General features: G+C 40.1%; 1 protein-coding gene and 1 pseudogene across 4 annotated transcripts in view; one reads left to right on the plus strand and one right to left on the minus strand.

Annotated features, from left to right (window-relative positions):
* LOC137234314 (polycomb protein PHO-like) overlaps nucleotides 1-27,290 on the plus strand; it is a 162,491-nt gene that overhangs the window by 74,284 nt on the left and 60,917 nt on the right. The window contains exon 2 of one of the 4 annotated variants that reach the window (XM_067757922.1): nucleotides 6,777-8,031. The exons of the other annotated variants lie outside the window; for them this stretch is intronic. The gene's annotated coding sequence lies outside the window, so the exon portion shown is untranslated. The remainder of the gene's footprint in view (nucleotides 1-6,776; nucleotides 8,032-27,290) is intronic. 4 annotated transcript variants of the gene reach the window in all.
* On the minus strand, nucleotides 20,153-21,470 carry LOC137234860 (peroxisomal targeting signal 1 receptor pseudogene; annotated as a pseudogene).

Consider the following 27,290-nt stretch of genomic DNA (forward strand, 5'->3'; position numbering starts at 1 on the left):
GCGGCAGTATTAGTATTGTCTGTATTTGTAGCAGCATTAATTTTAGGATCAGTGTTAACAGGTTTATTAGCAGGAGTGGTAGCCAGATGTGCAGTAGGGAGAGTGTGTGAGGTACTGGGCAAAGGCGAGAATGCCAAGAAATCGACATCTGCCGAGCGACAACTATCACAATTAATATTATGATTGCTCTTAGCACTAAAAGTACGAGAGCTAACTTCATCTGTCTTTAGGGCATTTATTTCTGCGGCCAAATCTTTGAATTTAATCAGTGCTTCTAACCCAATTTTTTGTGTAGCAATCACAGACTCAAATAGTTTACAGAGTTTTTCAAGCCCATTAGCATAGTCTGGGCACAGGTACCGAATATTATGGTTAGATTTCATCAGGTTCACGTCATATTCGGCGATAGGCCCTGCACAGCAGGCGCGATGGAAGAGCTGTAGACGTATAGTGCAATATTTTAAACATTTTTTTTTATATCATTTATGTACAATGTAAATGATATCGGTGCAAGTACTGAACCTTGTGGCAATCCGATATCTACATCCACAACCGATGAGACTGCGTTTCCAATTACCGTCCTTTGCTTTCTGTCACTGAGATAACTTCGGAACCATTCCAAAGTCTTACCTCTGACACCAGTTTTGAACAAAACATTCAACAATTCCCGTCTATCTACTGTTTTAAAGGCCCGTTTCAAGTCTAAGAAGACAGACACCACAACTTTTTTATCTGATATATCTTCTTTCCAATCTGCAAAACCATGTTAAGTGCTGTTTCACAAGAATGGCTCTTCCTGAATCCAGACTGTTCTGGTATAATAACTTTGTGCTTTTCTATGTATGCCACCAATTGATTATTCACCATCATTTCCATAATTTTCTCATCTGAGGGTAACGTATTGATTGGCCGTAGCTCCTCCGGTTTCACTGTATTTTTTACTTTTTCCACAGGTACTATTGTTGAAACTTTCCAGCAGTTTAGAACAATGCCATTATTTAGGGACTCATTTATTATGTCTTTTTAAAAGTTACCAATGTACATCATGGAATCCTTGAAGACACCATTTTCTCCGCCATATTTATTTTTAAAAGCTTTTGTGATATTCATTATATCATCTAACTCAATGTCAGTGAAAAGAAATGGTTCTATTGCGATCGAGCGATCAACGTTTAGTTCGGATGCAGTAGGCATTTCTTCGATATTATCACTAATTTCGACTATGCTCTGTACCCCCCAGCGGGTTAGGGATCAGAATATACCCGCGGTAAGTATGCCTGTCGTAAGAGGCGACTAAAGTACCATATTCAAGGGGCTGTGTAGCGCAATCCTTCAGGTTGCCAGCGCAATATATAGCTTCTGCAAACCCAATTGTCAACCTCACCTATCCGCGGCGAATCTTGTTTCACTAAGAGACGAGGCTCTGGCGACCCCAAGCTCCTCATGGAATTTGGGGGTAGGGAGGGAGGGAATGGCCTGAAGGTTTAATGTGGCCACATAAATCGTTCCCGAGATGGTCGGGCTAGCACCTTAATGGTGCTATGGTACCGGAGCGTACCGGATTTGTATCCGGCAAAGGACCATCACATCGATGACACTCCCCAAAGCCTTCGGGGAGCAACCTTATCGCTACAACAACAACAACAACAACTACGCTCTGTACAAAAAAATTGTTTAGGGCATTAGTTATATGATACTCATTATCGAGTCATTCGCCATGTATTACTATCTTAGTGATATGTTTTTTGTTATCTGTAAGCTCTGCGAAGTCTTTCAGACACTTCCACATCCGCTTCATGTTTCCGTTCCGCTGTGAACTCTGCCTTCCATATACACCTTCTTCTTATACATAATAGTACTTTTGTATATTTTCTTTAATACATTGTATTCATCCCAGTATCCTGTTTCTGTGGCAATATTATATAGCTCAAGTTTTCTTTTATGGAGAGCTGTAAGCTCACGGTCATACCACTTATTTCTCAGTTGTATTTTTGTTCTCTTCACATATGTCAGTGCTTGCATTACTTCAGTAAGAATATTGTTCAGGGCTGTAGTTTTATTTTCTACTCCCGCATTACGCATAAAGCTAAAATCGCATGTTCTTAGCTTATTTAAAAGGTTTTCGGAACTATAGTATTTCCATGAGGTAAAAGTAGAGTAGCTTCTCATTTTGCAAAACTTTGTTGTTGGCACTTTGAAATTAATTGTTTCATGATCCGAAATTCTATATTCAACTATATTTTCCGACCTAAGTTGATCATTATTACTAAAGAGCAAGTAAATTTTGGTAGAAGAGTTCTCTGTTGTTCTAGTATTGAAATTAATTCTTTGAATCATTGCCCTTTGTGCGAATAAACTTAATAGGTGTTTCGAGTATGTTGACGATACATTCATATTGATGTTAAAATCTCCAATTATGATATTATTGCCTGATTCCTTGAGGTTTTCAGTCAGGATTTCATCTAAAAACGCAATAAAGTCGGCGTCAGTGGTACTCGGTGAGTTTTCAAATTGCATACCTGTTATAAATAGTCTTGGTTTATATTCACGAGGTATCTTTATCTCATATTCATTGCTAATTTCTTTGTCCATTATTTCTTTTATTTTGTCTCTTTCATTTTCATCAACACTATCGATCACCATAATGGAACTTGGGGGTGGGGAGGGAGGGATGGCCTGAAGGTTTAATGTATCCATATAAATCGTTCCCGAGATGGTCGGGCTAGCACCTTAATGGTGCTGAGTTACCGGAGCGTACCGGATCTGTATCCAGCAAAGGACCATCACATCGATAACACTCCCCAAAGCCTTCGGGGAGTAACCTTATCGCTACAACAACAACATCACCATAATACCATTATTACCAGCTTTAATATCTGTTATCTTTAGTTTCTTAAGATTAATTTTATTGTTTAGATCTTTCTTGGTTTTTTCACACGATTGTTTTACTTTCGGTTTAACAATAATAGGAGTACGTTTCTTTAATTCAGGCACTGTAGTATCTTTGCTTTTGTTTTCACCTTTTTTATTATTATTTTTCATTACTTCTGCGTATGACAGCCCTTTTTCATTATTATTACTACTAATTTTCTTTATTTCGTTACATACCTTTTCATTGTCTTTACCAATTATTTCAGTTTTATTTTTCACTTCTTATATCAGTTCATATAAGCTTTTTATCTCACCAATTTTTTTTTTTCAAAAAGCTTTTGTGATCTTTCCATAGTTGCTACTCTTTGAGTATATCGACCCTCTACAGCTTCCAATAAAGCTTTTATTTCATTTTGGCTTTTCTTCATCACCTCTTCACACTCATATTTATACTCATTTAATATTGTATTGTTTTTCTTCACACTCATTTGCATTTCTTGCAGCACCAAGTCTACATTCTGACTATATGTAACACATTCATCACACATAAATCGTTTCTTAAAAAATTTTACAACTATATTTATCAACACCTGCACATGTAAGGCTTAAATGGTACACCTTATTACACACACCCTCGCATCGTATACCTGTCTCTCCTGTTGTTGTTGTTGTTGTAGCAATGCTTCGCCCCACCTAACAGCCGCGACCGATCACAAATTGTCATCAATATCCTCTAACGGGAGTCCAAGGAAACTTGCCGTTTCAACAGGGGTGGACCATAAGGAAAGGGGTGTTAGAGGCGTTGGTTCCACATTACAATTAAAAAGATGGTTGGTGTCGTGTGGGGACACATTGCAAGCGGGGCATACATTTTGTATGTCGGGGTTGATTCTGGATAGGTAAGAGTTTAACCTGTTACAGTATCCAGAACGAAGTTGAGCAAGAGTGACACGCGTTTCCCTGGGGAGTATGCGTTCCTCTTCCGCGAGTTTTGGATTTGGTTTTCTTTAAGTACTGGATTCACCGGGAAATTCCCGGCATAAAGGTCCGACGCCTGTTTATGAAGTTCACCAATGACCTGCTTGTGTTTTTTCGCTTCATACGGCTGGGTTATCAGGTGCCGTATTTCCTCAAAATGCATACGGAGATGACTCCTTAAGCCCCTAGGCGGTGCTGGTTCATCAATCAGATGTCTGTTGGGATGCTCAGGTTTCTGGGTATTCAACAGGAACTGTTTGGTCAGCATCTCATTTCTCTCCCAGATGGGGAGTATTCTCGCCTCATTATGCAGATGGTGTTCTGGGGACATAAGAAGACAGCCCGTGGCAATTCTGAGGGCAGTATTTTGGCAGGCCTGTAGCTTCTTCCAGTGGGTAATTTTTAGGCTTGGCGACCATATGGGTGACGCGTAGTACGTAATCGGCTGGCTAATTGCTTTGTATGTAGTCATGAGCGTTCCTTTATCTTTTCCCCAGGTACTGCCAGCGAGGGATTTGAGGATTTTGTTACGGCTCTGGATTCTCGGGACAATTGCGTCTGCGTGCTCACCAAAATGTAGATCCTGATCAAACGTCACACCCAAGATTTTGGGGTGTAGGACAGTCGGTAGCGTAGTGCCATCGACGTGGATGTTCAAAATGGGCGACATTTGGGACGTCCATGTTGTAAATAAGGTCGCGGAAGATTTAGCGGTGATAATGCCAGGTTTCGCGAGGCGAAAAAACTGGAGAGATCAGGGAGGTAGCCGTTTATTTTATTGCATATCTCATCGATCTTTGGGCCTGGGCCTGTGTCCATTATTGTGCAATCATCGGCGTAGGAAACGATTGTGACTCCTTCCGGTGGTGAAGGTAGCTTAGATATGTAGAAATTAAACAAAAGTGGGGATAGGACATCACCCTGTGTCACCCCTTTTAATTCTCTTTGGTTTTGATGTTTCGTTTCTAAATTGTACCGATGCCTGCCGACCACCCAGATAATTTGCGGTCCACCTTTTAAGACATGGGGGAAGGGTATACCCTTCCAGGTCTTGCAGTAACGAGCCATGGTTGACCGTATTAAAAGCTTTTGATAGGTCTAGCGCTACGAGTACTGTTCTGGCGTCCTCAACCTCTTTAGTGGTGATGGTGATTGGTGACGCGCTGAATTTGTGTTTATGTCGGCAGAAAGCGCTCGCGCATTTTTTCGCATCCGACAGCACTTTGTCGCCAAAGGCGATGGAAACTTTGTCTTTGTGCTTAGTCGGATTCGATAGGAACTTTACGGTGGACCAAAGTTTACCCACACCGTTAGAGAGGTTACAACCTCTTAGGTGCTCCTCCCATTTCGCCCGCTTGTGTTCGTCCACAAGCAATCTGCTGCGTTGGTTTATATCTCTAATTTGGGGGTCGCCTGGATCAAGCTGTCTTATAAGGTCACGTTCTCTCGCTAAGTTTGCGGCCTCCGCCGGGAAGTGGGGCCGGATTTCGGGAATTCTCTCGGCGGGAATGAAACGTGCCGAGGCGGATTCAATGACCTTACGGAAGGTGGCTCCCCTTGGCGGGCATCAATCAGGATAGGGAGAGCAGCAAAGCGGTTGTCTGTAAAAGATTTATATTCTTCCCACTTTCCTTTTTTGAAGTTTATGAAAGTGCGTTTTTCGGTGACGATGAAGTCGGCGGTGCGCTTGAGCGAAATAAGTATAGGCAGGTGGTCGGATGCCAATGTTACCATTGGCTGCCAGTCGACGCAGTTTACGGGTTCTGCGCTCACGATTGAGATATCTGGCGAACTGTGACAGCTTCCTGCCATACGTGTGGGCGTCTCCGTTTATTGTGCAGAACGTCGTTTCTTCTATTTGGTCAGCCAACATCTCACCCCTACTGTCCCCCGCAAGTTTGAGTGCCATAGATCGTGATGGGCATTGAAATCGCCTAAGATAATGCGATTGTTGCCAGTGAGTAAGGCGCTGATATTAGGGCGGTATCCACTGGGGCAACAGGTGGCAGGAGGGATGTAGATGTTGATGATTTCTAGGTTTGCATCGCCTGACCGGACAGATAGGCCTTGACGTTCTAAGACATTGTGCCTGCGGTCGATGCCAGGATCAAATATATAATATTGCACAGAGTGGTGTATGATAAATGCGAGGCCGCCTCCATTTCCGCTCTTGCGGTCCTTCCTGTGGAAATTATACCCAGAGCAGGTCTGCAATGCAGATCTTGCTGTGAGTTTAGTCTCTTGAATCGCAGCAATGCGGATGTTGTGCCGATTCATGAAATCGACTATCTCCGTAATCTTCCCAGTTAGTCCATTACAGTTTAACTGCAGAATTCTGAAGTGCATAAGGGGAGACGCCGCCACTCTGGGGGTAAGTGACGGGTGACTACGTCTCTTGAATCGCAGCAATGCGGATGTTGTGCCGCTTCATGAAATTGTAGTGCCATAGTAAATTGCATTAAAATAAATTGTAGATGGCAACCCTCTTTAGAAATGTGCAAGATGCAACCATACATTGGATGCACTTGGCATCACTAAAATTGTTAGAGTCGAGCAACTCGGAGAGTTTCTGATTGGCTGAAACTGCCGTTGCTCGACGCCATGATTTATTTTCGACGCCATAATTAATTTCGTTGCTAAGCAACGTAGGGAAAAATATGCCAAGCCGCAGAGTTGCGTTAGCGGCAGTTTTTCAGTTTGAAGTGAACCGGCCGCCGCGTAAGTTGTAATAAAAATTAAAATATACTTGCGCACTTAGCGTAACAGAAAAACTTAAACTAAAGCCAAGTGACAATAAAAGCAACAAAGTGTTAGAGAACTAATTAGAGTGTTAAAGGACTAATTAAAATAAAAGTTTCCAAGAACTGAGAGTTTAAATAAAAGAAAAATATATTTAAAAACTAAAAAAATTTTTATTAATTTAAAAGGGAAAACTGTGAGTGCGTAGCTCTGTGTGTGCGCGCAGAACATTTTTTACAGATCAGTAAAATGGATCTTTTATATGGCGACCGTGGGCCGAAGCCCTGTAAAAACGGCGTGTGGCCGAAAGGAGGCGAGCCTCCCAACAGACGTGGGGCTCAGAGTAAAGAAAAAAAGAGAAGCCCTGCACAAATTTAAAAAATAAGGGAAAAATGAATAATTTACAAAAATTACAAAAAATATAAAAGTTAAAAACCTATCTAAAAAAAAAAAAATCTACAAAAAAATTAAAAACATCAAAAATCTACAAAAAAAAAAACTACAAAAATTTAAAGCCATTTACAAAAAAAATACAAAGCATTTAAAAATTCTTACAAAAAAAATATAAAACATTAAAAACTATTACAAAAAAAATATAAAAATTTGGAAAAAAATACAAAAAAAAAAAATTTAAAAAATTTACATGAAATACAAGTTTAAAATTCTACAAATATATAAAATCAAAAATAGCACAAAAACTTTAAAAATTACAAAAAAAGTACAAAAGATTAAAAACCAATACAAAAAAATGTTTTTAAAAATTTGGAAAATCTACAAAAAAAAAATACAAAAATTACAAAAACCTTTTCACAAAATTATAATACTTAAAATCATTACAAACAAAAATATATAAAACTGAGGAAAATATACAAAATAATTTAAAATCATTACAAACCAAAAATATGTAAAAATTAACAAAAACCCACAATTTGAAATGGTAAAAGAAAAAAAAAACTTTACGAAATCAACAAATAAGGCAGTGGTGGTGGATTTTTTGTTGGTCGTGGCTAGTGGTAGAAAAAAATCGGTTGGAAAAATATACATATACACATAATACCAAGACTTAATAAAAATCAGAAATAATACGAAAATTCAAAGCTTATAAAAAAACAAACTAATCGGCAGCAGAAATAATAAAAGAAATTAGAAAAAAGTGGAAAAAAAAGAAATTTTGAACTATAAAATCAAAACCGAAACTGTACCAAAAAACTAGTGCAAAAACGGCATTAGCCACGCCATTTCAATAACGGCACTAGCCACGCCACCGTCATAACGACAAACCACCATACATCGAAAAACCGAATAGCGGAAGGCTAGTGACGCCATCAGGAACAGCAAGTGCAGCGGCAGAATATCAGGTGGCAGCAGCAGAACAGCAAGCGCAGCAGCAATACACCAAACGCAGCAGAAAAACAGCAAACGGTAAAACGCAGAGGCATTTTGGTATGGAATTTTTTTCTTAATTTTTATACTCGTATACTATTTAAACTCATTTTATAAAAACTACTTAAAATTACTTTTTTCAATTTCTAAACGTTACAAAACCAATTTTCATAGCATTTTCTAAAAAAAAAACAAAAAAAAAAAAAATCCATCAAATTTATGAAAACTCACATACATAAGTATATGTGTAAGGTTTCAGGTAGGCACTGTGGGACAGGGTCCGACGAAAACAGAAAATTTTTTTAAATTTTAATTAATTGTTTCTAGTTTTGGTCCCACTCTGCCCTACAGTGGGCTCCATCACAAAAGAATACAAACACAATTTTGTTAAAAATATGATTACAATTTTTCTTTAAAGCGGTGCGTCCGTGTAAAAATATGACATAAATTTTTTTTAAACCCCGGTGCGTCCGAGGACAATTATAATACAATTTTGGAAAGATGCGGTGCGCCCGTATCTATAAAAATAAAAACAAGACAATTTTGATAAAAGCGGTGCGTCCGTTTAAAGCCTGTACAAAAATATTTGCCATTCTATAACCTTTGCATTTAAATTCAAATAAAATTATAACTTTGCCATACATTTCTGATTCAAAATTTTTTTCATATTCTGTACAATTAAAAATTCGTACATTTCAATAAATATATTCGTAAACAATCAACATCTTTTAAATTGCATGTGAATCCCAATTCCCACTCCCGTTTTACATGAAAAATTTTCAGCTAATTCCAATCATTGGATTTGGATTTGCGGACAACAAAAGCGTAAAGTATTTCTTTAATCTTTCTTTTCATTAACTAATCACTAACTTTAGTATTACAATAAAATTCACTAACTAAAGTTTTTTTGCTATAAGTATTCGCTAACCAATTGTATAATTATATCTAAAATCTAAAAGCTTTCAAACTACATACTTTCACAAATTTCTTTTAAAATATTTTCATAAATTCCCTTTAAGAATACTTTCATAATTTTCTTTTGAGCTCAACTCAACCCGTTCCAATTTAATTTCTTTAAATTCAATTTCTATTCAATCTTCATAAACAAATTCCACATATCTTGCAACAAAAATTTTAATATTTTGTCTATTCGTTTCAACGCGTATGGACCTAAGAAGCGGGAAGGTTGTTTCTAAAGATTCCCATCCGAGTTCAAGTTCCAAAAATTCAGAGCAAAATTTAGTTTCCGAAAACTCAGAGCAAGATATAGATTCCAATAATTCAGATTCTGATTCGTCTTCAAGTGCATCGTCAACTGATACCTTAACAAGTGAAAATAATTATAAATTATCCCTGAGTGCAGATTTTTTAGGATTTGCTGATCAACCCGTAATTCCAAATTCTAGTTTTTCTATTCTAACTCCGGTTCTTAACGTTACAACCATGGCCACAATCGAGGAGAAAAAATCGTTTATTAATACTTGTGCCTCGATTATGTGAGACAACTACAGTGGAGACCCGTTAGCACTTGGCTCGTTTATAAATAAAGTTGAATTAATGAAAGTATTCTCTAACGAAAATTTAACTCCTACTTTTATTGCATTTTTAAAATCCAAGCTCGAAGGCAAAGCTCGCGAAGCCCTACCAACGCATATAGAATCTGTCAACCAAATTAAAGAAGCGCTATGTAGTGAAATTAGGCCAGACAACTCGAAAGTTGTCGCGGGAAAAACTGCAGCCTTAAGAGTAACAAATAACAATTTTTCAGAATTTTCAAAGCAGGTAGAAGAGCTTTCTGACTCGTTAGAGCGCTGTCTAATCATTGAAGGTATGACGAAGGCAAATATAGTAGGTCAGATATGGTGAAATCAATCCTTGCGTCAACAACCTTCAAAGACTCAAAGGACGTAGTAGCAAAAATGATTATAGAGCGAGATCAGGAAGTTAAAGAGCGGCAAGTGTTAGCGTTTCGGTCACGTCCAATAAGATATAATAATTTCCGTAGGAATTATAGAGGCAACAGTAATTTCAGATACAACAATAATAGTAATTTTCGATTTAACAATAACGCAAATAGGCAACACAATAATACAAATTTCCGAAATAACAATTATAACAGAGACAATAATCGCAATTACAATAGAGGCAATTCCAACCATAACAATAATAATCGGTCCGGAAATAACAGAAATTCCAATAATCAGGGTTAAAATTCTAGAAATTCAGCCAATGTTCGTTCTTTAAATGCCGAAGCCCCTCAGGCGCGAACACTGAGGGAGCAGGAGCAATTCGACTAAATACTTCTCAGTCAATATATCGAGCCTTTACCGCCAAATTGGTGTTAGGGACAAATAACAAATTATACAGGGGGAGGGTTTTTTTAATTATCTCTGTTAATAAGCAAAGAATTTGAACTAAATTTTGTACACGGCCCTAGTTGTGCTCTAAGTACATTACGCAATCAATTTCAGTAGCTAAAATAAGTCGTAGTTGTGTTTTTTGTTACTTACATCAATTTCGCTGGCACACTCACCACCTGCTGCTGAAATGTTATGTTACTTACATCAAAATAATCATAAAGTTTTCAAAGAACGTTACAGTATATTTTATAAAATTAAGAATAGTTCATTAAACGTAATTTAAGCATATCAGGGACCGTAAATAACAATTGCTAGCCAAAATTAAACCAAAAATCCGAAATTCACAAATTAACTTATTATTTGTTATTTAAAACCTAAAATGTATCTTCCTCGTCAGTTTCAGGTAACTCATCTGTAATTGTTGCGCTTTGTTGCATATTTAAAAACTCATTGTGAAACTGTTTTGGTATAGCGCCTTTTTCGCAAAGTTTTTTTAAATCGTTAAACTTTTTTAAAGAAATTTTCAAGGGCTTATCATACAGAGAAAGGGGTCCTTCGTTTCTAATGGAAATATTGCGTTTGGATTGACGCATTGAAGCTAGATTGTATTCTTTAATCTGTGAGTTATTGCAATATCCATGCTTTAAAGTCATAAGAGAGAATCCTTTTGGAACATAGCAGATCGAAGAGAGTTAAATTCTATTTTGGTTGAGGTAGGGAACAGAGTACGCGCAAAGTTTTTCCAGTCTTTGAAATCGGAATATTCCATTATTATACACTCGTAATTTTTTGGGTTAGTTCTCGCATTGGAAATAACGGTATGCCATTCGTTGGGGACCCAAATATTTCTTTGGCGCGTAAATGACTCTATCGTACTATGAATAGAGTCGACTGGCATCAGGTATGGCCGGGTAATAGAAAGGTTATTTTTAGGGTTTTTATATTTGTACAGGATTTAAAAAAAAAGCGAACATAGCAAGCATGGCTCTGTTTCGATTTTGTCCAGCACAACTGTCACAGTAAAGGCTAATAAAGGTATACGTTCCTTTTTTATCAAGGAGTTTTAAGTACTGAAAAATTACTCTGCATATCTCATTACATCCCCGTTTTCCGTCCTTTTCGCCCCACAAAAAGCAATAACCATTTCTTGTAACACTTTCATAAATGCTTTCATTGTAGTAGGCGTATTTTCTCGAGTAAAACAAATTTACACTTTTTGAATGGGGCGTATTAAGTACCTTTTGTAAATCAAAGCTCGCACATAAGAATGAAGAATTTGTTCGACCTTGCTTTTGGTCATTTAAAAATACTTGTTTTGACGTTTCTTTATCCTTAAGGTGCTTTTGAAATTCTTCAGTTTGCCTTAAAAGAATCTGAGTTTCACTGTCCGAGTTCTTAAATTTTTCACATAAAGCACATTTATCTTTTTTGGGCATATGGAAGCCAATGTGAAAGGCGGTATTAAAAATTTTTCTAAACACTCTTAAAGATAACTTAGATGATTCCTTATTAATGTGACTTAAATGACTTAAATAATACTTATACAGAGTTGATATGTTTTGGAATTCTGATGGTAAATAAAGTTTACTGCTTTTATTACGACAGTAATGTGAAGGTACAGCAGGCAACTGGGTAATAAAAGATTTCAAAAGTGCTACTTTATTTTCTTCAGACTTATTGTGTGGCTTTAATTTTTTGTTAGCTTCTTTGGTTGTTTGTAGACACTGTGCATTATTTCTAGTATAGATTAGCATGTTTTGAGATACATTGAGAGTGTGAAGCAAAAACTTTTGCTTTTATATTATTAAAACTTATTGTGTACTCAAAACTCCACTTCCTTTTAGTACTTTCGGATTTTCGTCTTTTAATACACTTACGTGTCGTACATGAAAGTATCCAGTCCCGCTGCCTTATTTTATTCCCCATACCCCAGAAGTGCTCGTTTATTGCCACACGATCTGATTCCGTAAATTTGTCCGCACATGAGTTTCCACAATTTTTATTCAAACAGGGGTTCGGTTTAACGCCAGTGGATTTCCGACTCTTGTTTTGCGGTTTTTTTCGGATAACTTTCGACTTTTTAAAGCCCCTATTACCAACACACGTTTCATCATCAATGGAAATATTGGACTCACTTTCACTATAGGAGACGAGAGCATGTATCTTTGCAAACTAAAGAAAATAACGATAAACCCATTTATTGCTAAGCCCTAAATAGAAAGGTATAATTTTCCTATTGCTTGCAGCCAAAATAATTACCTCTGGTTCAAAAGCTTCCATTATTCGCACAAAGAACTATTTATTATGTTATTTTATATATAACTTATCTCCGTGAAGCGCATTTAGTTTATTAGAATTAAATATTTTTTGCTGCAAGCAACAAAGCACACTAGATATTTTTGATGTAAGTAACAATGTGCGGTCATGGAAAAATATAAACAAAGTGTATTGCGCATTTACACCAAAATTGTTTTTGCTATAACTTTATAACGGTAAAACATAGAACTATGAAATTTTCGGAGATGACAGATCAGGACAAACACTATCGACTTCGATAATAAAAAAAAATCGATATTTTGTCCCTTACAACAATTCGGCGGTTAAGGCTCGATATTGTCTAAATTTAAATTTTTCCGATTTCGTCGAAGTCGCTTGTAGCGATTCACATAAAATATGTTCTTTTCTAGTAGATTCACAGGCAGACATTTCATTAATAAAAATTTCCAGTTTGGCAAACGATGTAGAAGTAGACGATAGTAACGTAATAAATATAACAGGCGTAACAACAGACACGGTAACGACACTAGGAACAGTTAATACAAGTATACTCGCATCAAATAAATTTTTTCCTCTGACTCTTCATGTTGTCAATGACAACTTTAATATTCCTTCGGACGGTATAATAGGGAAAGATTTTCTAAAAACGGACAAATGCATAATCAATTATGCTAATGACACAATTACATTCGGACAAGGGACAGAAAAGGTAAATATTTCAATTTTGCATAGCACTTCAACAAATACTCTTGTAATTCCACCAAGATGCGAAGTTTTTCGTGTTTTTAGTTTGAAAAATTCGACAAGTCCAGTTTTTGTTGATTCTCAGGAACTTTGTAACTGACTTATCTTGTTTGGTTGATTTTCCGGTGTTTTCACAACAAAAGTATCGTTGATACAAAAAATCCAATAATAAAAGTTATCAACACCACCGACGAGGTCAAGTACGTAAAAGATTTGAATATTCAAACTGAAGACATTAAAAACTTCAATGTCTATCGAATAAATGATACACCTATCGATTCAAAACGTATAGAAGAGCTTTAATCAATTTTGGCAAAACAAATGCCTTCTTACGCTAAAAAGAAATTACTTGATTTATGTTTGAAATATTCTGATATTTTTGCATTAAAAACCGACTTAATGACGCTTAATAATTTCTACGAACAAAAACTGAGATTAACTGACAAAACCCCTGTCTATATTAAAAATTACCGTTTGCCATACACACAACGCGAAGAAATAAATAAACAAGTCGAAAACCTATTACAGAATGATTTAATCGAAACTAGTTTTTCAAATTATAACAGTCCTTTAATTTTGGTACCGAAAAAAGATCCAACAGGCAAAAAGTCGTATCGTATGTGCGTAGATTTCAGAGCAGTCAATAAATAGCTTATAGCCGACAAATTTCCACTAGCACGCGTTGATGACATACTCGATAATCTTGGCAGAGCCAAATACTTTTCAACCTTAGATCTTTTTTCTGGTTTTCACCAAATACCCCTTCACCCTAAATCTAGAGACGTAACTTCCTTCAGTACAGATCGAGGAGCTTTTCGTTGGAAAGTTTTACCTTTCGGGTTAAATATAGCACCAAACTCTTTTTCTCGTATGATGCCAATAGCATTTTCAGGCATTTCGCCAAATCAGGCTTTTATGTATATTGACGACGTTATCGTCATTGGTTGCTGCAAATTTGCTTGGAAATAAGGGAGCAAAATGGCTTCAACCGTCTTTGCCACTGGCGATAGGAGAGATATCGGACGATACGACTCACCTATGTTAGCTGGTTTCCCAGGCTTTAGTAGCGGGACCACCTTGGCCATTTTCCATTTCTCGGGTATGACAAAGGTGGAAAGAGACAGGTTGAAGACATGCGCTAAATATTTGAAACCCTCTTTCCCTAGGCTTTTAAACATCGGGATGGCTATGGCGTCTGGGCCCACTGCTTTGGATGGTTTAGCGCGACCAATGGCGTCCTCAACCTCTTTAGCGGTGATGGTGATTGGTGACGCGCTGAATTTGTATTTATGTGCTTATTATTTATTTATTGGCTCTCCGTCTATCTTTGTCGACCGTAGGATGCATTATGTATTGTCGGCAGAAAGCGCTCGCACATTTTTTCGCATCCGACAGCACTTTGTCGCCAAAGGCGATGGAAACTTTGTCTTTGTGCTTAGTCGGATTCGATAGGGACTTTACGGTGGACCAAAGTTTACCCACACCGGTAGAGAGGTTACAACCTCTTAGGTGCTCCTCCCATTTCGCCCGCTTGTGTTCGTCCACAAGCAATCTGATGCGTTGGTTTATATCCCTTGTTTGGGGGTCGCCTGGATGTTGTTGTTGTAGCAATGCTTCGCCCCACGTAATAGCCGCGACCGATCACAAATTGTCATCAATATCCTCTAACGGGAGTTCAAGAAAACTTGCCGTTTCAACAGGGGTGGACCATAAGGAAAGGGGTGTTAGAGGCGTTGGTTCCACATTACAATTAAAGAGATGGTTGGTGTCATGTGGGGACACATTGCAGGCGGGCAATATATTTTGTATGTCGGGGTTGATTCTGGATAGGTAAGAGTTTCACCTGTTACAGTATCCAGAACGAAGTTGAGCAAGGGTGACACGCGTTTCCCTGGGGAGTATGCGTTCCTCTTCCGCGAGTTTTGGATACTTTTCTTTAAGTACTGGGTTCACCGGGCAATTCCCCTCATTATGCAGATGGTGTTCTGGGGACATAAGAAGACAGCCCGTGGCGATTCTGAGAGCAGTATTTTGGCAGGCCTGTAGCTTCTTCCAGTGGGTAATTTTCAGGCTTGGCGACCATATTTATTTATTTATTTATTTATTTATTTATTATTTAAAGTCGACGACAAACTATGGTCGACTGCATAATATAAAAGATATATAAATATACAACTCAAAAGATAAAATTTAAGATATATCGAGATTTCAACAATGTTATATTACAAACAAAGAAATATTAATGAACATTACTATTTAATTTCAAATATAATAATAATAAGAAATATGAGTAGAAATAAGATATTATGCCGAAATCTTATACTGGCGGAATGCATCAGATTCCGCTCAGCATGATATCGGAATGCAGTGGATTCCAATCTCCCTGTTGGAATGCAACAAGATTCCAATCAGCATGTCATAGGAATCCGGCAGTGCTAAGAGTAGTGTAATGAGGATACGCCATCACAAGGCATAAAAAAGTAACATGACCTGTGTTTTGCGGGGCAGTGTGGTCCCGGGGAAGTCGGGCGTGTGCGTCGCAAATAAAAAGAAAGCAAAGCAAAGAATTAGGGCGAGTAATAACAAATGTATTCACGTTATAAACAATATAAATTCTCAGCTTTATTTATTATCAAAAGGGGGATTGCTTCACAAACTAATTCGAATTCAATGTTATTAAAATTGTTAATTACACATTCGTGCACGGCAAATGTTAGTAATATGACGACCGCAAATTGTTGGATAAATTATAATTCAAAAATAGAAATATTGGTGGCTGATTGCCAGACAATTGCCAAGTGCAAATTCTAATGTTAAAATCGCAATTATTAAGAAGAATCACAATAGCAAAATGCGATTATAGCGTAAATTATATGCACAACCTACGAAAGGATACGTAATATGATAACTCACCTGTGAGATAGCTGCTGGCTCGTTGACGTTCCAAAATAGAAAGAAAGTTTAAAAAACGAAAAAGGTCCGCACCACCTGCCGATAGCTAACTTTCGTCGAGTTTTCCCCTTTAAAGTTAGCGCTCGGCAGGGGTGGGCCGTTACCGGTAAATACTAAAATTGCCAAAAGTGTACATTAGGGTGGTAGCGAATATTTAGGCTGGTGGCCTAAACATGCCGGCCCCCTTGCGGCGAGCAATTTGAAATTGGGTGAGTGCGCCAGCAACCTTCCCAAGGCGGGATAAACTTAACTAAAATTAAAAAATATGGTATGTATGTATAGGCGGATCGTCAGTACGCTCTCCGGCGGACATCCATGCTCGCAGTAATGCAGCCTCGCTGAACTGTGGATGAAAAGAGAAAAACGTTAGTGGTCATGTACGTGGGGTTGCTTGGTTTTAGTGCACTTTACTTATTGAATGGACAGATGCCTGATTATTGCTGGTGGGCTCCCGACACTATCAACCCGAAGATGGTGGCTTGAGTCAGCAGCCCGCCGACGGTCGACGGTGGTGTGCCGCTAACCATTAGGCTGGCGTAGACGTCGGCACCTAGTGTGAGCCGGACAGGTGTAGACCGGTGGAAAGCTGGATTCGCCAGCTTCATGAATTGGAATGGCGTGGCTACCGATGGATCCAGCGTTGCTGTCGGACTAAGCCGTGAATATCGCGCCACCACTGTGGCCTGGGTTGTCACGGCTCCCGTTACCCCGTATTTCCCTCGCAGAACAAGCGTGCACTTCACATGATAGGACGTGCCGGTACGCTCTAACCCGAGGTCCTTTGCGAGATCCGCATCTATGATTGAATTCGGAGCGCACGGATCGATAAGGGCGCGTACTGCGTGGAGCTTCCCTCCTGCTGCTATCCGAACGACCGCCGTTGGAGCTATGGCTACGAATGCACGTGTGATGGTCGTTGCTAGAGGCGTCTCCCGGAGGCGTCCTGTTCTGAAGCCGGTGGGCGTTGTTGGTTGGCGCACGAGCGTGGTTACTTGGTTACGCGCATTATACGGGGCCGTCCTACCAATTGAGCGTCGTGACGAGCGGGACGGACGCGGTTCCGCGTCGCCACGGCGCCCCCCGGTAGAACGGTGCGATGGGGGGAAAGGACGTGTCTTCCCGCCATCCCCGCGTTGTACGTTTGTAGGCTTCTCGTGTCGTAGGAGCGGTCGGAAACGTTGTGGTCCTGAACCGCCTTGTGGTGTCGTGGCTAGTGTCGCAGTAGGATCTTCCCGTCGTTCGATCTCTTCCTCGGCGACGTCCGCTTCCCACCACAGGGTTTGTTCCGTGACGTGGATGGATAGGGCTCCGTCGGAGCTCTCTTCGCCATCACTCTCGTGGGACGGTGGTGGAACGTCGTCGAGGTGTGTTGACGTGTGGTGCTGCTCGTTGCACCGATGACAGCGATCTTCGCTGGGACATGTCTTCCGTTGGTGGAATGGCGATAGGCAATTTGTGCAATATCTGAAATCTATGATCGTCTTTAGTCGATCCATGTTCGTCATGCCCCGGTAAATCGGGCAGAGCCTTATGCTGTGTGGCTTTTGACATAGCCGACAGGGGACGCTGAATGTGGTGCCGCGTGCCTCCGTCTTTGCGCGTTTGTGGGACAATCCGGTCATTCTGGAATATCAAATTGTTAGTAGAACATTCGTAGATGCCCTTAGGTTGGGTGGCTTATGAGCGGAGACAAGGCGCTCAATTGGCTGAGCTTGTGGTTGGCGTACTCGGGATAAAGGGTTGTGTGGAACGAATAATCTTATGAAGTTATTATGTCGATGTAATGATGTGTTTGTAGTGGTTGAAACCACTGTTATATTTCATATAATTTGATCGAGATACGCCTAAAGGTATCTTTAGTGTTGTCATCATAACGACATTCTGATGTTGAAAGCAGTCACCAATGGTGAGGGAAAAATATAAGTAAAAATTAACAAATTGTTGAATATAGATTGAAAGCAAACTATATTCTTTAGTGTTTGCCTAATACAGGCAATATGCGGTAATACACGCTACATTTGTGTCGCAGATGGTATCACGAGTTACCCGTGTATTTTCACGGCTCCTTGTAGTTGACCTACAAAAATTTCGTCACAAAACTCACCCACGCCGATACAAATGTGGCTGTGAATATAACCTATGAATCCCTGTAAAATGACTAGTCAAATGACGTCTTGCATATAAATGTGCGACAAATGTAAAGAGGCCTTTACTCGCTGTCTGGGAACACTCTTTGTGTTGATTTGGGCCATGTTGTGTGAGAATCACAAATTGTGGTGTGTTTGTTGATTCCAACACAACCCTGGCGGGAATAGCCTACACTAACGAGTGTGGCAATTTGTAGAACTGTCAGCTGTTCACTCTTCCAATCGTTGGAATGAGACCGCTGTGCGGTGCTGCCCATTGCAATGTATTGATACATAATGGTCATGTCATGAGAGTATTTAGGGACAGCTTGCGTCTGAGTCCTGACGCGACATTAAATTTAAAGTCTGTTCTAAAAAGTTTAATTTCTCCCTTGTTTGTAACATCGAAAGCATAGATGACACTACTTTATTCCTGCTGGGATTTCAAGCAAAAAGGGGACTGACGAAAGTCTGTCGAAACTTCAATACACAAAAAAAGCAATTTCTGTCATGAAAGCGAGACCACTATTGAGTGGGACATGTTTCTGTTTATGTTTTACATTTTAATTTTGCACCAACTTTTTAATAATGAAATCAATGCAAATAATCGGGAGAATTATTCCGGTCTCGAGTGGTCCACCCTCTTTTTTTTTTTTCACAAGAAAGTTGGTTTTGATTGTATCTTTATGCACCAAATTGTCAAACTAAAACAACCCTTTCATTTATCGGAACCAAAATAAAGTTGTTCGGGTACTACCACTCGAGTTTTTTATTTTTTTATTTTGGATCCCGCGGATCCGACTTGTAATCCCATGGTGGCGCCTATAAAGTGTTCACCGCTTAAGAAACAAAAAGGCAATGTCAGACGAGTGGCAACCTTGTTTCCATTCATTCAAAATGGCATCCATTCATGAAAATGTGAATACATACCGATTGTGAGTGAATAACCTTCACAAAGGTATGTACCTGTATGGAAAAAAAAAACGTGTTCTGGGTAAGTATGCCTTTTTCCTCTAATAATTTCATTTTATTTTATTTTATTCTATATTTTTTCTTCGTTTCAGATGCCGATCGTTACAGCAATTACGTACAACTATACACGTTTGTAAACCTTTACCACGGACATTGTTTACTATGTAGTTTGGGGTAAAATTTAAAATGACCACGAACATCGGCATTTTGCAATTTATCTACAACGCAAAATACAAATTCCAAACTTAATTAACAAACGCGTTTACTTTCACAATCAGCGAAAAGTTTCCAACTTTCGAACCAATATTTAAAAGAGCCAAAAAAGGATTGTAGGACGGAGGGATATACGGTTGTGGAAAAAGGTGCACCAAATTCTACTAATTTCAGCATCTACACAAAAAATGCAGCTGGGACTATCGTTTCACCATTGCATGACATTCCACGGTATGCTGATGAAAAGAAGACTGTTTTTAATATGGTTGTATCCCGTTAAGCAGGACGTTAAAAAAGGTAAATTACGTTTTCGGATGCTCCACAAAGTTGTACATAGATTGCATAAAAAAGGTGTAGGGCATCCGGAGGTTAAGCTTGTCAACTAAGCCACCACCATAAATTTTACAAAAACAGATGTACAAACTTATTTCAAAGTCCCCATTAACATTAACCTTACAATATTTAACAAAACTCAGTCACCCATTCTACATATTTCCCTTTTAGTACGTCACTTTAAGAGTTTCCAAATTTTTCTTTTTAAGCAACATCCTTCAACGCTTCATTCAACACTTTGAGATTGTGTTCGTTCGCTGCATCATGTAAATCGCGACGTCCCATTAACGAGAACACTATATTCAATGTACTCCAAATTGATTCTGACATCTGCGCTTGTCCAACCCCCATAGCAGTCGCACCTGTTGTGGGCAAATCTCGCACCGCTGCCGTATTCGCTTGCATATTCAACGCTGTAAGCAAATGTTCAACAGCTTGTTTATAAGCCTTTAGATTCATGCAGCATACGCCCACATTGTGACGCACACGTATAAAGCCCGGTTCGAGTTGTAATGCCCTTTGATACGCTTCTACTGCCTCAACCGAACGTGAACCATTTGCCAAGCTGGCGCCTAAACGATTCCAAATTTTGGCATTTTGTGGCTGAACATGCAGCGCTGAACGAAAGCAATCAACTGCTTTATCATACTCTGATGAGAGATTATAAAGTACGCCAAGTGCTTCCTGTACTTCTGCATCAACCTCTTGAGGATTACCGCGCACAGCATCGAGGTAAAGGTTTTGTACAGCTTGTAACTTGCTACCCCCTATCATCGTTGAAGTCGTGGCATCACTTTCAGTTGTTAATTCTGGGTGCTGTTCTAACAGATGTTTATATTTGGGATTTACTTCCATCCAATTGATTAGCATACGTAGCGCATGACTTTGTAGACTTTCATTTGTGTAACACACGGCCAAAGCCATTAGCACGCGTGTATTTTCTGGACGCAGCGCTAATGAACGCTTCAATGCAGCTATACTTTGTGGATCCATTTCATTTTCTGCTTGTGCTAAACCCAGATGTTCCCAAGCTTCTGCATTTTCTGTTTCTTTTGACTGCAATCTCAAAACAGAGCACTGCGCTGGGTATATCACCTTGTGGCAAATACTCTTTACCCTTCTGCAAAGCATTTTCCAGCTCAGCCAAAGCATTCTCTTCAGCAAACTCATATTCTTTATATGGATCATAGCTTTGGCCATACTCCGATAGCCATGGATGATCAGGATCTTCGGACAGCTTTTGCCATTCACTCTGTAAGCGTTGCCAAAACTTTTCACTGTAGCTGCTGAGTGTGCCTTCACGTTCTTTGGAATGATTTTGGAAATCTTCTATCCAGTCTTCCACATATTCATTAGTATTTGCAACTTGTGGTAGCAATTTATTGGTTTCTTCCTTTGTTAATTGTGTGCTTTCTTCAAAGAACTTGGTCGTGTTTGCCTCGAGATTTGGTTGGCATATGGCTAGGTATGGCGTTGGCAGCGACTGCATGCCCATATATGGCATTATTGGTAATTGATCCATTACTGAAGCTGAAGTGCTAGGCAGTTTTTAATTATTTTTTTTTTTTTTTTTTTACGTTGTACATTCTTCCCGGTACTTTTTAGAAACTGCTGAGTGAGCGGCTTCAATTCCCGAGAAAATCGGAAATACAGCTAGTACTCAAACTTTAAAAGTTTCGACGACTTCGGTGCCGATTTCGATAAACTAAGTTCCGTAACCTTCTCGTAGGTATGTACAGTAGGGTGGGTCGATTACTAATAGTATGTAGTGAGCGGTAGTCAACAAAACGAGTTAAGTTGGTGTTGTGAGCGATAGGTAATGGCACCCCCAGCTGATAGACCTTTTTTTTGCCACAGCAGGCCTTTACCTGCACAAAGTCGTGTGGAATTTGATCTGATGGTAGCTCTTCTATTGTTATCCACAGCAGCTGCTGAGTCACTTCTAAATTGATTTTTCACTTTTTCGTTATATGCAACGCATTGACTGGACTTTAATTTTCTTGTTTAAAATTTTCCATGCTCCGGTTTTTCCTTTTTACTCATATTACACCGCGATTTCTTAATTAACACAAGTTTGCGCCATTTACTCTATCGAGTTTTAAAAGCACATCGCCACAGGAACTTAAAATGCAAATCAATCAAAAAATTTTGCAAAAGTTTCTTTTTGCGGGGTGGGGGTTTGTGTAATTGCTGATTCAATGGTATTATGTCGCAGATAGTAGATCTGCGTTAGGACCAATATCCGCATATTTGCCCTTCACCTTTAAATTTTCTGAAGCATTTTTAAAACCAGTACTTTCCTATCCTTGGTAGGCGGAAGGAAATACTTAATTCTCTGCTACATATCTCGTGGATTGGGAAAGAGTTATGTTGGTTTGGTTATTCCTTGAGGATTTGTTTGTAGAATTCAAAAGCTCCCTATCTGAACAAAAGCTAAATGCACTTTGACATCAGAGGGGAACTATTGAAAATCATTCTGAGATTAGGCGTTCTTCGACGTAATTGTGAAAAAAAAATCCTGAAAGGGGAACCCTTTTTTTTCGATATAGGATGATTTCGAACTAGCAGCCGATATGGGGTGATACTCTAGTCAGCAGCAGAAAATAAAGGAATAAGGCTTATTGGCTTAAGTTGTTATATTCCGGCCTTTATCTTGACAGAAGAGTTATGATTTCGTGCGGTCCTGCTACATCCTGAAAGGGGAACCTTTTTATTCTGATACTTCGGACAGCTCTTTCCCGTTTAAGTATTCAATGAGGTGTTGCGGAGAAACTTTAATTTAGAATATTCGGCACCCGTTCGCCTGATGCTACCTCGCGAGGTCCGAATATTCCAAATAAGTATGCATGCACATAATATTCCAAATATAAACCGATTCCACAAATTCTTAAATGGAGACGTATGTTCCGAACATACGGATTAAATGAGTTAACGTACTCAATGACTACATTTCGTTATGGTATCTCCATTGTTTTTAATGACATTTTTACGCGAGTCGCTTTGCTGGTCCAGTTGATGTGGAGCGCTGAATTCTAACTTAGGTTTCGGATGTGTATATGAATAAAAAATTGTTTTTTTTTTTTGGGTATGCGGGGGCAGATAGCTTATCTGCTTTAGGCTTCGGTTGGCCTCGTTAGTGATGAACGAGAGCTGGGTTACGGGATTTGTTGGCCTCGTTCGGGGTGAACGAGAGCTGGGTTACGGGATTTGTTGATTACAACGGTTGGGAGTTACAAGTCTCCCTCACCCTCACTGGAGGGTGGTAGTAGGACCAATTTCGTGATTGGTCTGGTGGTTTGTCCTCTTGCCGTATCAAGTTCGACGACTCGAACTCGGTTATCGGGGCCATAATGGAGGTTGGCTATCCGACCTAGTCTCCATTCGTTGGGGGGCAGATTATCCTCCTTAATGACGACTAGGTCCCCCTGTTTGAGGTTTGATTGTGGATGCTTCCACTTAACGCGCTTCTGCAGTTCGGTGAGGTACTCCGTTTTCCACCGCTTGCAGAAGGTTTGATGCAACGCCTTAAGTTTTTCCCATCGATTGACGAGCGAAGCGCGATTCTCGCTGACGTCAATCTCGGGTGGCGCTAGTAGGTGGCCCCCGACTAGGAAGTGCCCGGGGGTAAGTGGCTCCAGGTTGGACGGGTCATTTGAAGACGGGCTTAGGGGTCGGGAGTTGAGACAGGATTCAATCCTGCACAGGAGGGTGCTAAACTCCTCTAGAGTAAATTTATGATCCGATGCGATCTTTTTGAAATGAGTTTTGAAACTCTTGACTCCCGCTTCCCACAGCCCGCCCATGTGAGGAGCAGCGGCTGGTATGAAATGCCATGTCAGGGTTTGGTGGGCGTACTTCGAGAGGGTTTGGTCGCGCGCATCAACGAGGAATGCCTTGAACTCCGAGCGGAGAGCCCTCGACGCACCGACAAAGTTCGTCCCGTTGTCGGAGTAGAGGTTTTTCGGGCATCCTCGTCTGGCGACAAACCGACTAAACGCTGCTAGAAACGCGGCGGTGCTGAGGTCGCTAGTCGCCTCTAAGTGGATCGCCTTAGTTGCAAAACAGACGAATAGGCAGACGTAACCCTTTGACATGCGGCATCCTCGTCCGCTGTAAGACTTGATGTGAAAAGGCCCTGCGAAATCCACCCCGGTGTTGGTAAATGCCCTGCTAAAGGTAGTGCGTTCCGCAGGGAGGGTTCCCATGAGTTGCGTCGGGGAACGTTTGCGGAATAGCGTACAGGCCTTGCAGTTGTGTATGATGGATCGGATCATGTTTTTGACCCGAGGTATCCAATACTGCGTGCGTAGGAGCCGCAGCATTAGTTGGTTTCCGCCATGTATGGAAATGGTGTGGACAAACTGGACCAGGAGACGGGTGAGTCGGCAGGCGTAAGGGAGGATTATCGGGTGACGCTCGTCGACGGGAACGTCCCTGGACGCGTTGAACACGACCCTCACTTTAGTCGTTGTACTCTCTTCTTTGATAACCGCATGATGCGGCAAGAAGTAGCAATCAGATGATTGTGGTGGTACTACGGTGTGCACCTTAGACATATGCCCTAACGTGACGTATTCTGTCAGTACCCTATTGTATTCCGTCTGTAGGGCCGGTGTCTTGGCTAGGCGTGTCTCGTTCCGATAGAACTGAGAGCAGACGCTCTTAAGAGATGGGCCCAAACAGAGCGTTTTTGGGAAGTCTTGTTTGAATGGAAGGGCGACGGTGTATCTTCCATCTGAATTCCTTTCCGTCGTGTTCTTATATAGTGCCTCGCAATAGGCATTGTCTTCAGTCAGGGCCTTTTTTGTTGGTATGTTTTCAATTTCCCAGAAAGCGGTTAGTTGCTTGTCTAGGCTAATTTCGTTAAAAAATGATACTCGTGTATTGGTTGGGTGAGGTGCATCTGCACGACCGGTTAAAATCCAACCGAAGACGGTTTCTTGGGCGAGAAGCGTATTTAGAACGTTCTTCCGTATACCGTTTAGTATGATCTGGGGATAAATATCGCCTCCAAGTATGAGGTCGACTGGTTCATTAACGAAGAACCTCTTATCTGCCAGAGTCAAATCAGGGAACGCTTGCTGAGTCGTTGCGCTCACTTGGCAAGTCGGAAGGTCCCCTGTTAATCGAGGCAGGACTAGGGCCACTGTATTGATGCTTACTAAGGGGTCTGTAAGCGAACCTAAGTTAATCGAGCATGATTCCTTTACCTGTGCAGATGGTGTATTACTTATTCCTGACACCTGCACATGCAAACGTTTGGACGGAAGGTTTATTCGCTTCTTTAGTCTTTCAGTTATGAAAGAGCATTCGGACCCAGAGTCTATAAGCGCTCTGGCGGAAAATTTCACTCCGTTGTGGATTATATTAACCCGTGCTGTTCCTAATAACACCCCTTTAGTGGTGTTAGCATGACACGAAGAGACGTTATTAGTATTATCTTGTCTTTTTTCAGACTCCATCCTTGCCCTAGCCTGCTGTGAGGTTGAACGTGAATTGTCGGTGGCGTTTTGAGTCCACCTTTGAGGAGTTGTCTTTGATTGTGCTGTCGGAAGATGGAGCAAGGTGTTGTGCCTTGCATGGCACGTGCTGCAATTAAATTGGCTAGTGCATCGTGTCACGGTGTGTCCACCCGACAGACAATTCAGACAATAACTATTGTTTTTGATAAATTCTATTTTTCCTGACGTGGACAACCTACGGAATTTTTGGCAATTTCGTAATTTGTGCTCCGTACTGTTGCACATCTTACATGCCGACTTTGGTACGCTTGCTTGGTAAACCCCAAGTTTTGTAGAATTTTCCCTAGAATTCGAATTTTGACTTTTGGGTGCTTTTGTAGTTTTGTTACCCCTAAGATCGGAAACCGTCTCTAATGTCTGGAAGCGATTGGACAGGAATTTGTCCATATCCTCCCATTTCGGGATATCTGTCTTCCGTTCTACGGTCTGTTCCCAAAGAGCCAATGTAGATTCAGGGAGTTTTGTGGAGCATAAGTAAGTTATGATTGCATCCCAATTTGTGATGTCAATATTATGACATTGTAGCGCAGAAATGCAATTGTTGATCTCACGTTGCAATTTTTTGATTGAGGTTCCACACTCCTGTTCGACTGCCGTCAGATTAAATAAGAGTTTAAGTTGGGTGTTTACTAGGATACGTTTATTTTCGTACCTGTCGCTTAAGTTTTCCAGGCGGTTGCAAAACCCTCGTTTGTTAACGAGCACCTGCCCACTATTTCTTTTGCCTCCCCTTGAGTTTTTTGCTTCAAATAGTATAATTTCTCGACATCTTTCAGATCAGTATTGTGGATGTATATCGCAGTGAACATATCTCTAAAGGCTGGCCAGGAAAGGTAGTCGCCTTTAAATACATCGGTGTCACAAGGCGGCAGCCGCATTTTATGTCCACGGCGCGAGGAGTCTTCCTCCTTTGCTTCATCTTTCGCCGGCTGTGGGGTGATAGCTTCGGCTTCAGCCGCCACAGCAGACATGCATTGCAGGTAGCATGCAAAGCAACTTTTATTTTTCTTTCTTAATGAGCTGAGCTCGTCTTTGGACAGTTCAGAATTGCTGAGAAGACTTTCATATGTGGACTTGGTCTTCTTCCATAGTGCCCTTAGCTCGTCTTGCAGTAGTGCAAGGGTGTGCTTGTTCCGGGATTCGGCCGGGGTGGAGTTGAACTCTTGTTCAAACTCCACTATGGAATCAGCCAATCTAATATAAGTCTCCATTGATTTTATTAATTTGAATATTTTGTCTCTTTGAAGGTGTCGAGCTCGGAGGTAAACGACTTAGTGGCTTTGGTGTAAATGCAACCACAACAAAAAATTATAAGAGTGTTTTCGTTTTTGCTGTGATTGCGCTGTATAAGTAAAAGCTTTAAGAACACACGAATTCTGATTGAATGTGTTAACACAGATAGCAATCTTATGTGAATAGTGCTAAGCAAAAATTTAATCAAATGTAAATTATGATATGAACCACTTATAGAAATCCTCACGAGGATTGTGCAAGCCACAGATAGAAATCCTGACGAGGATTTAATGTGTATGCAGTGATATGGAAATAAACACAAATAGAAATCCTGACGAGGATTTAGTGTGTATAAAATGATATAAATGTAGTGATATGCAGCACAGATAGAAATCCTGACGAGGATTTAATGTGTATGCAGTGATATGGAAATAAACACAGATAGAAATCCTGACGAGGATTTAGTGTGAATAAAGTGATATAAATGTAGTGATATGCAGCACAGATAGAAATCCTGAGGTTCTAGTCGGTGCAAAGTGATATTAAGCACGGATAGAAGTCCTGAAAGGATTTAATGTGTCTACAGT

Source organism: Eurosta solidaginis, chromosome X (assembly GCF_040869045.1).
Source record: "Eurosta solidaginis isolate ZX-2024a chromosome X, ASM4086904v1, whole genome shotgun sequence".
Taxonomy (NCBI): domain Eukaryota; kingdom Metazoa; phylum Arthropoda; class Insecta; order Diptera; family Tephritidae; genus Eurosta; species Eurosta solidaginis.